At 35.1% G+C, this 14891-nt stretch overlaps 1 pseudogene; it reads left to right on the forward strand.

The window, feature by feature from the left end:
- Positions 1-12077: 12077 nt before the first annotated feature.
- Positions 12078-13217, forward strand: LOC101127051 (SERPINE1 mRNA-binding protein 1-like; annotated as a pseudogene).
- The last annotated feature ends 1674 nt before the right edge of the window (positions 13218-14891 follow it).

Genomic DNA, 14891 nt, shown 5'->3' on the forward strand with positions numbered 1-14891 from the left:
CTACTTCAAGCAAGTCTATCTATGCCATTTTTTTCCCAATGGCATTTGCTGGTTTAGTGTCTCTGTGTCACATTTTGATAATCCTTGTAATATTTTAAACTCCACATTATTAATATATCTGTTATGATGATATGTGATCAGTGATCTTGATGTTAACCATGTAATTATTTTGGAGTGCCATAAACTGCACCCATGTAAGACATCAAGGTTAAGCAATGTTGTATGTATTCTGACTGCTCCACTGACCAGCCATTTCCCCATCTCTCTCCCTCTCTTCAGGTGTCTCTATTCCCTGAAATATATTGAAATTAGGCCAAGTAATAACCCTACATTGGTTTCTGCATGTTCAAGTGAAGGAAGAGTTTCAAGTCTCTCACATTAAATCAAAAGCTAGAAATGATTACACTCAGTTAAGAAGACATGTCAAAAAGCAGAGAGGCTAAATTCTAGGGCTCTTGTGCAAAAATATTTGGCCAAAGTGTGAATACAAAGGAAAAGTTCTAGAATGAAATGGATACACCTTAGATAAGAAAGCAAAACAGCCTTATTGGTGATATGGAAAAGCGTTTAGTGGTCTGAATAGAAGAGCAAATCAGCCACAACATTTTCATAAGCCAAAGTCTAATCCAAAGCAAGTACCTAACTGTCTTCAATTATGTGAAAGTTGAGAGAAGTGAAAACCCCACAGAAGAGAAGTCTGAAGTTAGCAGAGGTTGGTTCATGAGGTTGAAGAAAGGAAGCCATCTCTATAACATAAAAGTGTGAGGTGAAGCAGCAAGTGCTGGTATAGAAGCTGCAGCAAGTTATCCAGACGATCTAGCTCAGATAATTGATGAAGGTGGCTACACTAAACAACATATTTTCAATGTAGATCAAACAGCCTTATATAGGAAGAAGATGCCATTTAGGAGTTTCATAGCTGGAGAGAAGTCAATGCCTGGCTTCAAAGCTTTAAAGGACAGACTGACTCTTTTGTTAGGGGCTAATGCAGCTAGTGACTTTAACTTAAAGTCAGTGCTTATTTGTGATTCTGAAAATCTTAGGGCACTTCAGAATTATGTTAAATCTACTCTTCCTGTGCTCTATAAGTGGAACAACAAAACCTGGATGACAGCACATCTGTTTATAGTATGGTTTACTGAATACTTTAAGTCCGCTGATGAAACCTACTGCTCAGAAAAAAAAGGCTTCTTTCAAAATTTTGCTGTTTATTGAAAATTCAATAATCTGATCAATTGATTGAAAATTCAATAAACAGCAATATTTGGTTACCCAAGCTCCGATAGAGATGTACAAGAAGATTATTGTTGTTTTCATGTCTGCTAACACATCATCCATTCTGCAGCCATAGATCAAGGGATAATTTCAATTTTCAATTCTTATTATTAAAGAAATACATTTTGCAAGGCTATAACTATTAAAGATAGCGATTCCTCTGTTGAATCTGGGCAAAGTAAACCTTTGAAAAAGATTAATCATTCTAGATACCATTAAGAACATCTGTGATTTATGGGAGGAAGTCAAAATATCAACATTAACAGGAGATTGGAAGAAGTTGATTTCAATCTTCATGGATGACTTGGTGGGGGTTCAAGACTCCAGTGGAGGAAGTAATGGCAGATATGGTAGAAATAGCAAGAAAACTAGAATTAGAAATGAAGCCTGAAATTATAACTGAATTACTGCAATCTCACAATAAATATTAAACAAGTGAATAGTTGCTTCTTATGGATGAGCAAACAACTTGGTTACTTGAAATGAAATCTACTCTTGGTGAAGATCCTGTGAAAATTGTTGAAATGACAACAAAGGATTTAGAATATTGCATTAAATTAGTTGTTAAACCAGTGGCACGGTTTGAGATAATTGACTCCAATTTTGAAAGAAGTTCTGCCTTGGGTAAAATGCTATCACACAGTATTGCATACTACAGAGAAATCATTTATAAGAGAATCAGTCGATGTGGCAAACTTCATTTTTGTCTTATTTTCAAAAATTGCCACAGCCATCCCAGACTTCAGCAATCATCACCCTGATCACTCAGCAGTCATCAATATTGAGGCCAGACCCTCCACCAGCAAAAAGATTACAACTCATTGAAGTCTCAGATTATGTTAGCATTTTTTAGCAATACATTATTTTTTAAAGTATCTACATTAAAAAAACATAATAGACTGCACAGTCAATAGACTTTAGTATAGTGTAGACATACATTTTACAAGCACTAGAAAAAAAACCTTTGATTTTGTCCTATACATTTTTGGGGGCCCATTTTACTTTATGAAAAATATTACTTTCTTTATATGCTCTGCATACAGAATTGTTTCTTTTACATCTAGTAGTTTTAATTACGTATATTAGCTGTGGATGACAAAAACTTAGAGTAGTCATGATTAAAGGTACAATTGAGCAGAAAATATGTTTATATTTCTGTGGCAAACAATGACCTAACATAATAGCCATAATTATGACTCATAACATATACCAAGACATGTCAGAATTTAAAAATATTATACAATTTTGGATTGTATTAATGTATTAATAATGCATTTATATAAATATAACTTAAAGAACACTAAACATCATTTTAAAATCATGCTTTCTGTGTACTTTTAACATACCAAATAGCCCTAATACATCTCCCTTGGCTATCCAGGAGTTTCTGTTATGTCCAAATTAGTTTGGGTAAAAAAGACTTGATTTTGGAATTTCAAATTTAACTTTGTGAAACTTGTCAAATATCAGAGTTTTAAAGAATTTGATCAAAAGGGGATCACAGGTCATTATGAATTAAAACCAAAATGACAAAAGATTTTAAAGGCACAAAGCACAAGAAACTATCTTCATGAAACATGGAATGGAATCTCTGTTTCCTAGGTCAGTTACCTAAAAAGTTAATAAAAACCTTTTACAATTTTCTATTAAAGAGAAGATCAATGCTGTGAGAAAACCTTGTTCTTCCAACACAGGAGCCCAGACTCTAGCCTTCTGTCAGTGTGCTTTTGATATTAATGTTCAATTTTTAGAAAAAAATATGAATAATTTTCTTTTAATTTCAGCCAACTTGATCACACATAAAATTTTTTTCATTAGATTAATCTTTCACAAATCTTCTACAACTTACTTTAACCTTTGGTTTTTCCCTTTACTTTTTTCAGGGGGCATTCTACCTTGGGGGAAAAATTACTTTCTTTATATGCTTTGAATATAGAATTATTTCTTTTATATGGAGTAGTTTTAATTATGTATATAAATTCTTAGTAACCCTAATTTTCTTATGAAAAACCTAGGAAGTAAGTCATTTTGAACTGTTTCATACCAGTATTTGTTGGTGAAAACCACTTTATAATTTTAGTCTCAATTTTTTTAAAATTAACAAGTCTAAATATATTTAGCTTTTCTGTACCATATAAAATTAAGGTGTCAAAGTATATAATCATAAATATATGTGTAATAAGTAATGTTTCAGTATTTTAACATACTCAGAAACGACTCAGACATTTTATAATTATCTATTAATTTAACATAACATGCTCTTAAGATTTTAAATTATTTAAAAGAATTTTGAAACTATGATACAGGCATCCCCTGCAACATCTTCCTCAGTTTCCCTGTATCCTAAGTATCCATGGGGTACCCAAGGATGGCTATAAAGGAAAGAGCCTGACTGAGTGCTAAATTTACATGCGAGTATAGAACATAGGACAGAGGACAGATCTGGAGGATATAACCTCTCCTAACATAGCCAGAAGACAAAGGTGGGACTAGGAGGACAAGGACATATTGGGCTTGATTATGATTGGTGCTGGTGGTCTAGATGCTAGGACATGTTCCCAGGCATTACCATGTCTACCTCTCTAGATCCTAGGGTGCAGAAGCTTAAAAACAAAGACAAGCTTACACTAATATGTGTGCAAGCCTTCAGCAGTGCTCAGCAGCCAACTCTTACAGCTTTAATTCACAGAAAAATCAAACAAGCAACAGTTTTATGAACTTAAAACATCTAGCAGAAATAGCCTAAACCTGTCTGGCCAGTAGTCCCAGGCAAAATGTATGAATCATTTCATAATACTGCCAATTCCAAAGACATTCTAATTTGATTTTGCTAACAATTTTAGCCTAGTTTTATTTTAAAAGTATTACTAAAGTTGCATTAACTAAATGGCATTTCAATTTCTACTTTTCTGATAAAAGATTTGATTCAACTGCTTACTTCTCTAAGCCAAGTATTTAGAACTCTTTCATATATTTTGGAAGTCAAATATCACATACACATAAAACATATAAACATACAGATATATAGACAGAAGTAGATATTATAGGTTTATAAGATTTTTTTATTCACCAGTTTTTAAGTAATTTATCTCCCTGCTTTAGACTATCAATCTCTAAATTACCTGTTCTATATCTCTAAACACTTGTTAGGTAAGCAACCCTAATTTGCATTTCCAAAAGGATAATGCTTAGGTGAAAATTTACATCACAAGGGCAAAAAACTTTCATTTTGCTGACATAAAAGAAGGGCTTAAGGAAATGGCCCAATGCAGACAAGATTGCCAGAAATATCTAAAACAAAGGTAAAGTTTTTAATGTAAATTTTAAGCCAAAGTCTTCTTCATTATGAAGGTTTCTAATGGCCTAGGTGAAGAGAGGGAGATGTTTTTACAAATGGAGATTTATTTTATAGATGTAATTTTATTTTTTACAAAGAGTTTCAAAATAGCCAGCTGAATGACAAAAAGTAGTTTGGAGACCAATTAAATTAGCTAGGTGATCTTTTCATTTAGCTTATTTCTCGATTGGGTTACTGACTTCAGGTTGGAGCCCCTTAATAGAGTAGAATAAAGCATTTTTTCATGTATGAACATAGCATATATAGCTCTGAATAAAAAAGTAAGAATATTTTATCTGAGGTCATATTTTTAATTAACCCTTTATCTAGCCTTATTATTTTTTCTTTTTAAGCCAAAGGTGCTTTTTCAAGTGACTCATCAAAACCAATGAGCCTTAACAAAGGTCATGAATTAACTAAGGATGAACTAGATATCAAGCAGTCTTTGCAAGATTCAGAACAACCCCAAAGACAGCTCAAAGGGAAAACAATCTTGCTAGTCACAAATGGAATACAACCCATACCTGCCTGATCATATTCTTTAAGGTGTCATCCTCTCATCTGAGTTCCTGTCCATATAGGTCCGAAATCTTTGCATACTCCACAGACATAAAGGACAGAAAATTAAAAGCTCTCCATTGAAAGGAAAAGGATGAATAAAAAATGGGTATACCTAAAGGTTAAGAGTCATACAAATAATTTAAAACAAATGATATCAGTTATCTGACTAGGAATTAAACCTGTGCTGTAACCAGGAAAGTTCAGGACCTTAGCCACTGGAGCATAGGGTGAAGTGGTTTTCGGTAAATTATCCAGGGGATCCAAAGAGGCAGTTTGTGTATACAAAGGATTTGAACTTTGTTTCAGGTCAGATTTTTGCTCTTCATTATCAACAAGAGAATTTCTAAGGCTAGCCATGGCACAACTACATATGTTTTAGTGTAAACTTAATCTTTACATGACTACGAATAAAGCAATTTATTAAGAATGATATATTTCTAAAATATTTTTAAAATTTAGGAGCCTAATTTAAATAATCTATCTTTTGGTCATTGACAGTTAGAATTTCCAATGGTGTACTTATTTTAATAGCAATTCAATTCAAAACCAAAATGTATACCAGTGTGGCCATATCCAAGGCTAGTCACACAAATTATTTTTTCCCATTCATCATGATTTTGTAAAGGAGACAAACAGTGATTTTTATTTTTTTTACCATCTGCTTGACCGGATCACAAAAAGAGAGCCTGGGAGCCTAATCTGTAAGAAGTTCTTACCCGTCTATTGGCTTATCAGGTCCTTGGTTCCCATTACTACGACTTCCAAAAGAGCAGAGTGGCTTTGGGGGTACTGCACACAGTTTCAAAAGTACAGGGTCAAGAGAAACCTCCCCCTTCACTCTCCGACAGTTTACTAAAAAATCAACTCACAAGGGATATTAAAGGAGAAATGGCACACACATTTATAAACATGCATACATGGGAGAATCACAGAGTGATTGCCCCCTTTAGGGAGAAATGAAAAGTCTTAAGAAATGAAAAGTCTTAAAACTTTGCTAAGGAGTGAGAACAACTGGCTGAATAAAACTCAGGACTCAGCAAACTAGAAGGTCCAGGACTCAGGGGAGACTCAGGAAAGACTCAGAAGGGACTCAGTCATCTGCAATCATGGAGTAGCCAGAGGGGCTCAAAAGACCCATACTGGTACCAACCTGTGGGTTCTTGCAATGTTCCTGCTGAAGAAGGTTGGGGTTAGAAGGGAAAATTGAAATGTAAATGGGGGAGCAGGGAAGTACCGGGCTCTCTGTTTTAGGGTCTGACAGCTTTTTGAGTTTGGAGACATTGCTTAAGTCTCAGGATTAGTTTCCTGTGACAATGTTATCTCCTGTGACAATTCCAAATTTTGTTTGGATGTTTAAAAATGTTGGTTAGAATCACAGAGTCAGAGGTGAAGCAAAATGGACAAACAGAACCCTGTAGCAATCATACCCCAACAGGAACATCAAATTCAACAACTGTTCATTCAAGAAAGCACATTTATAAAAAACCAAGAAATCAGGTGAATAGTCACAGTACCTGGTTTTAACATAATATCAAGCAATGAGGCCTTGAAGAGGGTAGGACAGTCAGTGTTGCTTGCCTATATCACTTCTACTCCACCTCCTGTCAACGTCATGCAGAATGAGGATCTGTGGGCTTAGGAGAGACAGAGTAAAGTATATGTGGAACTTTGCATCAGAATTCAGTGCTGTCATTGTGGAATACAACACAGGGCAGCATTCTTCTGGCACTGACAGAGGGACTATTTAGACCAGCTCTGTACCAGAAGGGAATTATCTGTCCCAGTGAGAGGAATATGAGTCCCGGCATGTTCCACCCCCAGCTGGCTAAAGTGGCCTGGGGCCCAGAATCAATTTGAGAGGCAGCCAGCCCACAAGGACTGCAGTCCTTGGGTAAGCCTTGGAACCTCACTGGTCTTGGAGATAGTGGATTTGGGGTGCATGTGACCTAGTACGCTACCAGCCATGATCGGCAAGAAAGTGCTTACATCACCCCTCTCCTGATTCCAGGGAGTGCAGCTCAGAGGGAGACTCCTTTTGTGTGGGAAAAGGAGAGAGAAAAACACAGAGGACTTTGTCTTGCAACTTGAGTTCCAGTTCAGCCACAGTAAAATCAAGCAGCAAGCAGATTTCTGAAGGTCCATTTTCAGGATTTGGTTCCTGGATGACATTTCTAGGCCCACCCTGGGCCAGAAAAGAATCTGATGCCCTGAAGGAACAAACCCACTCCCAGCAGGATTCATCAACTACTGACTAAAAAGCCCATGGGACTTGAATAAGCATCAATGGTAGCCAGGCCATAGTTAAAATGGGACTTGGGTGAGGCCCAGTACGGTGCTGGCTTCAGGTATGATACAGTGCAGTGCCAGTTTTGATGGCCACAGGAGTGGTCACAGCATCTTTACCCCAACATTAGGCAATCCAGCACAGAGACAGACTCCTTCTGACTGGGGAAAGAGAGGCGAGAGAGAAAGAGACTTTGCCCAGTAACTCAGGAAATTCTCCCTTATCCTACACAAGCCCACTCAGGTGGTATCTCTAGAAGTTGGCAAGAGTTGCAGCATTGTTGGGCACAGTTCATCACTAGTGCTGATACACCTACAGTGACCACAGACTTAGATCACAACACTTTGCATATATGAAAAGCTTTCTCAAGGACAGCTCAGACTGTGAAGATTTGAATAAATACCTAACTTTTCAATGCCCAGACAGCAATGAACCTTCATTCAGAAGCATCAAGAATATCTAGAAAAACATGACCTCACAAACAAATTACATAAGGCACCAGTGATCAATCCAAGAGTGATGGAGATATGTGACCTTTCAAACTGAGAATTTAAAACAGCTGTCTTGAGGAAACTCAGCACACTTCAAGGTAACGCAAATAAGGAATTCAGAATTTTATTTGACAACTTTAACAAAGACATTGAAATCATAAAAAAAGTATGCAGAAATTATGGAGATGAAAAATTCAATTGAAAACTGAAGTGTATTAGAGACTCTTACCAGCAGAATTGATCAAGCAGAAGACATAATTAATTTGAAGATAGGCTACATGAAAATACACAAAGGAGAAAAAAGAATAAAGCATGCCTGTAAGATCTAAAAAATAGTCTCAAAAAAGCACACTTTTGAGTTATTCGCCTTAAAGAGGATGTAGTGAGAGAGAGATTTAGGTAGATAGTTTATTCAAATAAATGATAACAAACAACTTTCCAAACCTAGAGAAAAATGAATATCCTGGTACAAGAAGTCATAGAACACCAAGTAGACTCAATATGAATAAGAACTTCATGGCATATATTAGCAAAACTCTCAAAGGTTAAGGATTTAGAAAAAAATCATAAAAGTAGCAAGATAAATAAGCAAAAAACATATAATGCAACTCTGATATGAATGCAGCAGACTTCTCACAGAAAACTTACAGTCCAGGAGAATGTGGACATATACATTGTGCTGAAGGGAAAAACTTCCAACCTTGAATATTATGTCCATCAAAATTGTTATTCAAACATGAAGGAGTAATAAATACATTTCCAGACAAACAAAAGCTAAGAGATTTTGTCAATATCAGATTTGTCTTATAAGAAATGCTAAAGGGAGATCTTTAATCTGAAAGCAAAGGACATCAATAAATAATAAGAAATCATATGAAGGTATAAAAATCACTAGTAATACTAAGTACAAAGACAAATACAGAATACTCTAAAACTGTAATTGTGGTATGTAAGCCATTCACATGTTTAGCAGGAAGACTGGATGGCAAACCTATCAAAAATAATAACTACAATGCCTTTTTAAGAAATAGACAATATAAGAAGACAGACAACAAAAAGTCAAGAAGTGGAGAAGATTGAGTTAAGTTGTGAGAGTCTCTTAGTTTTGTCTTTGCTTGCTTGTTTTTTCTTTTCTTTATAATCAAAATTAAGTTGTCATCAGTCTAAAATAATTGGTTATAAGATTATATTTACAAGCCTTATAGTAACCACAAAATAAAAAGCTATAACATGTACACAAAAAATAAAAAGCAAGACATTAAAATATACTAATATGGTTTGTCTCTGGGTCCCCACCCAAATTTCATCTTGAATTGTAATCCCCATGTATTGAGGGAGAGACCTGATGAGAGGTGATGGGATCGTGGGGCAGTTTTCCCCATGCCATTCTCATGACAGTGAGTTAGTTCTCATGAGATCTGATGGTTTTAAAAGTGGCTGTTTCCCCTGCACTCTCTCTCTCTCCTGCTGCCATGTAAGGCACGCCTTGCTTCCTCTTTGCCTTGTACCATAATTGTAAGTTTCCTGAAGCCTCCCCAGTCATGCAGAACTGTGAATCTAATAAACTTCCTTTGTTCATAAATCACCTAGTCTCAGGTAGTATCATTATAGCAGTGTGACAACAGACTAATAAATACACTATCAGGCAAAATCACTCTTACAGAAAGGAACACAGGAAGGAAAGAAGAAAAAAGAAAAAGAGGACCAACAAAACAACTGGAAGACAAATAACAAAATAGCAGTATTAAATGCTTTTCTATCAATAATAACGTTGCATATACATGGGCTAAAATAAATCAAAAGACATAGAGTGGCTGAATGGATATAAAAGCAAGACCCAACTATGTGCTGCCTATAAAAAACTCACTTCACCCATCAAGACACATAGATTAAAATTTTAAAAAAGGGATAAAAAAAGATATTCCATGCCAATGTAAAGCAAAAAAGAGCTCTAGAAGTGCTTATAATTATATCAAATAAAATAGAGTTCAAGACAAAAACTGATAAAAAAGAGGCAAAAATATAATGACAAAGAGGTCAGTTCTGCCAGAGAGTATAACAATTGTAAACTATGTATACATCCATCACTGGAGCACCCAGATGTATAGACCAAATATTATTTGAGCTAAAGAAAAAGATAGACCCCAATGTAACAATACCTTGGGAGTTCACCCCACTTTCAGCATTGAAAAGGTAGTCCAGACAGAAAATCAACAAATAAACATTACATTTAATCTGTTCTATACATCAAATGGATCTAACAGATATTTATAGAATATTTTTCCAAAAGGTGAAAAATAAATTCTCCTCAGCGCATACACATTCTCAAGAATAGGCCACATGTTAGGCCACAAAAACATTCAAAAAGAATAAAACCATATCAAGTATTATTTTAACCACAATGGAATAGAACCAGAAATCAGCAATAGGAGGAATTTTGGAGCTGTATAAACACATGATATTAAACAATATGCCCCTCAATGATCATTTGGTTAATAAAGAAATTAAGAAAAAAATTCAAAAAATGTCTTGAAACAAATGAAAATGGAAATAAAAGAAGCCAAAATCTATGGAATACATCAAAAGCAATACTAAGAGAGAAGCTTATAGCAACAAATGCCTACACCAAAAAAAGTAGAAACACATCAAATTAATAACCTAATAATGCATCTTTAAGAACTAGAAAAGCAAGAACAAACCAAACCCAAAATTAGGAGAAATAATACAGATCAGAGCAGAAATAAATAAAATCAACACTAAAAAAAAAAAAGATCAAGGAAATTAAAAGTTGTTTTGAAAAGATAGATAAAAATATCAAACCTTTAGCCAGACTAACAAATAAAAAGAGAAGACCCAAATAAATAAAATTAGAGATGAAAAATGAGACATTGTAACTGATACCACAGAAATTCAAATGATCACCAGAGAATATTATGAGCAATTATATGCTGATAAATGAGAACCTACAAGAAATGGGCAAATTCCTAAACATATACAACTTTCCAAGATTTAGCCACAAAGAAATTCAAAACCTGAATAGGCAAATAACAAGCAATTAGACAGAAGCAGTAATAAAAAGTCTCCCATCAAAGAATATCCTAGGATCTGAGGCTTCACTGTTTAATTCTATCAAACATTTAGAGAATAACTAATACCAATTCTGCTAAAACTATTCTAAAAAATCAAGGAGGGAATACTTTCAAACTCATTCTATAAGGCCAGTATTACCCTGATACTAAATCCAGACAAAAATATGTGAAAAGAAACTACAAGCCAGTATCACTCATGAAAATAGACACCAATATCCTTAATTAAATATTAGCAAACCAAATTTAACAACACATTAGAAAGTTTATCTATAATGATCAAGGGAGATTCATCCCAGGAAGGCAAGAATGGTTCAACACATACCAATAAATTAATATGAGACATCACATCAACAGAATGAAGGACAAATCTATTAATATATGATGATTTTAGTAAACTCCAAAAAGTTCATTTGATACAGTTCAACATACTTTCCTGATAAAAATTCTCATAAAACTGGATATAGAAGGAACATAACACAATAAAAACCCACAGATAGTATATTGAATAGGGAAAAGCTGAGAGCCTTTTCTCTAAGATCTGGAACAAAACCAGGATGCCCACTTTTATCCAACATAGTAGTGGAAATTCTAGCCAGAGGAATTAGACAAGAGAAAGAAATGAAGGGCGACAAAATTGGAAAGAAAGAAGTGAAATTATCTTTCTTTGCAAAGGTTATAAACTTATATTTGGAAAAACCTAAAGACCCCACCAAAATACTATTAGAACTGACAAATTCAATAAAGTTGCAAGATACAAAATTAACTTACAAAAATCTGTAGCATTTATATATGCCAACAGCAAACAACCTAGAAAAAAAAGAAAGGAATCTCATATATAATAGCTATAAATAATGTGAAACACATAGAAATAAACTCAATTGAAGAAGTAAAAGACCTTTATAATAAAAATCATAAAACACTGAGTTAAAAAATTGGAGGGAACATAAAAAATAGATCTTGTAGGAAGAGCTGAAGCAGAAGATCTTGGCTTGGCATAGCCTGTTGCAACCCATGGAGGAATATGTCGCTGAGCCACCATGATGCCTGGACACTTACAGGCAGGCTTTGGCTGCATGGTCACCAACCAGTTTGACCAGCTGTTTGATGATGAAGTGGACCTCTTTGAGGTGCTGAAGCCAGGGGAGAACAAAAAATAAATGGCAGCGGGGGTGACACTGGGGGCCCTGGGGCTAAGAGCACAGCTCAGGCCCTCCAACATGGCAGGCAAACAGCTGTGTAAAGAGTCCCAGAAAGACCACAAGAAACCACTGCACCCCAGCATTGGCGTGGTTGACAAGAAAGAGGAGACACAGGTGCTCATAGTGCTTAAGAAAGAAGGAATAAGATGAGTTGGTAGAAGACCTGATCAACAACTTCAGGTTGAAGGAAAAATAATTAATAGAAGACCAGAAAGACGATCACCTCTAGAACAAAGATTTGAAAAGCCACTTGAAGAAAAGGGTGGAGGCAAATTTTCAGCTGATAGACTGATTAGTGACTGACCTATTCGAGGCCGTGGTGGTCTTAGAAGAAGTTGAGGGGGCTGCAGACATGGAATGGGCTGAGGAGATGGATTGGATTCCCATGGCAAATGTGAATTTTATAGGCATAGTGGAAGTGATAGATCTGTCCTGAAGCACAAAGACAAACATGGAGGTAATAGACCTCACTACTGGGGAACTGTTAAAGATGAATTAACAGATTTGGATTGATCAAATGTGACTGAGGAAACATCTGTAGGTGAAGAACATCCAGTGGCAGACACTGAAAATAAGGAGAGTGAAGTTGAAGAGGTAAAGAAAGAGGGTCCTAAAGAGATGATTTTGGATGAGCGGAAGGCTATTGAAAATACGGAGTGGGCAAAGTGGAATTTAATATCTGAAAACCAAATGAAGCTGCTGAAGGGCAGTGGAAGATGAAATATGTTTTTCATAAATCAGAGTGAAGAGGCTCATGCTGCAGATTCTGTTATGGACCATCTTTTCCAGAAGCCAGCAAATGATGTAATGTCTCAGTTGAAGATTAATTTTGGAGAACTTGGCTGCCCAGAACATGATGGCGAGGGAGGACAACGTAGACGTGGGTGTGGCAGACGTCTGAACTGTGGCAGCAGGACTGACAAGTAAAGTGCTTCTGCTCATCATGTGGATGATCCAGAGGCATTCCCAGCTCTGGCTTAGCTGGATACCATAAGACAACCCTGGTTCGTCTGTGAACCTTTCTGTTCAAAGCTTTTGCATGCTTAAGGATTCCAAATGACTAAGAAATTTTTTTAAAAAGACTGTCATTCATACCATTCACACCTAAAGACTGAATTTTACCAGTTGTAAAAATGAACTTCTCTTGCTACACAGAAGAAAAAAATATGGTAATCAATTTTGTATTTAGAAATATATTGGTAGCAGGGATGTTTTCATAATTTTCAGAGATGATGCATTCTTCATGAATACTTTTTTATTGCTGCGTGCAAATATGCATTTCTAAATTTGAAATATAGATGTGAACAGTGTGTACCGGTTTAAAGCTTTCAGTTCATTTGTGTTTTTTAATTAAGGATTTAGATGATCCCCCAATTACAAACTGGTTTTAAATCTTGGACATAGCAGTTTTAATACCTGCTTTGCATTTTCACATGTGGTCAACTGGGACGTGTTACACACTTTCACTTGTCAAATTTTATCTTGTGTGAAAAACTATGTGTATTTTAATTTAGTTTTAATATTTTCATTTTGGGAAAAATCTTTTTTTACTTCTCATGATGGCTGTTGAATATATATGCTAAATCTTTGTATACAGAAATATCAGTACTTGAACAAATTTAAAGCACATTGGTTTATTAACCCTTGCTGCTTGCATGGTTCATTAGGTTCAAATTATAACTGATTTACAATTTCAACTATGTTTACTTTTTAAATATGTGACTTTCCCATTTAAAAAGCCAAGTTAGTCACCTTATTGGTGAAAGTTGTTTAAGCTACTTATTAATAAACACATCCTGTCAAGTCAAGTCGTTTTGTACGTAAGGTTTTTTTGCCCCCTCACACTGGGTAGGTGAAATAAGTTGATTTGGCTAATGTGTAATAAATTGTTATGCAAAATCAGTGTCTTGCCATTTGGTATGATTTCTGTGTATGAAAGGACCTGAAATCAAAATAGTACATGCATAACTGACAACTCTGTAACCCTTCCTTGTTCTAAACAGACCCAACGGGCACTAGTTGGTATGGTGAAATGGGATAGTATTTTAATTTTTGGAATTTGGAAAGCTGACAGCTTTACTTTATAAGGCTGGAACAGCAGCACCATCCATGAAATATAAACCAAAAATCTTTGCTGTTTCTGAATTTCCTAGATTGCTATTATTTAGTTCTAAGTTGATGAGTATTTATTCCACAGAAAGTGATAATTATCTTTTCTCTCTTCCTCCATTAGAAAATTAGGTTAATAATGGATTCCTTCAATGGGAGCATCATCACTTATTAAAACATACATAGAAAGAATGATGAATAAAACAGGCTTTCTAGGATTTTCTTTTATTATTTTGCCATATTTATTGATAAACAGGGAAGGAATTTTTAAAAAGTTTTAAGAATCTTTTGTCACTTTATTTTCAGTCATGTTCCCCCTGTGTATGGCAATGCCCAGTTTAAAAAATATTGGAGATCTTCAGTGTTAAACATGTCTATTTAGCCAATTGGTTCTCACATATACTTCTAAAAGAGAAATTGTATGTACAAGAGTTATTCATTTGGATTGAATTTATTAATCTGTTACCTACTATTCTGACATTTTAGGAAGGAGGTAATTATTTTTTAATGATGGATAAACTTGTGCTGGTGTTTTGGATCTTATGA

This window comes from Gorilla gorilla, chromosome 1 (assembly GCF_029281585.2).
Source record: "Gorilla gorilla gorilla isolate KB3781 chromosome 1, NHGRI_mGorGor1-v2.1_pri, whole genome shotgun sequence".
Lineage (NCBI taxonomy): Eukaryota > Metazoa > Chordata > Mammalia > Primates > Hominidae > Gorilla > Gorilla gorilla.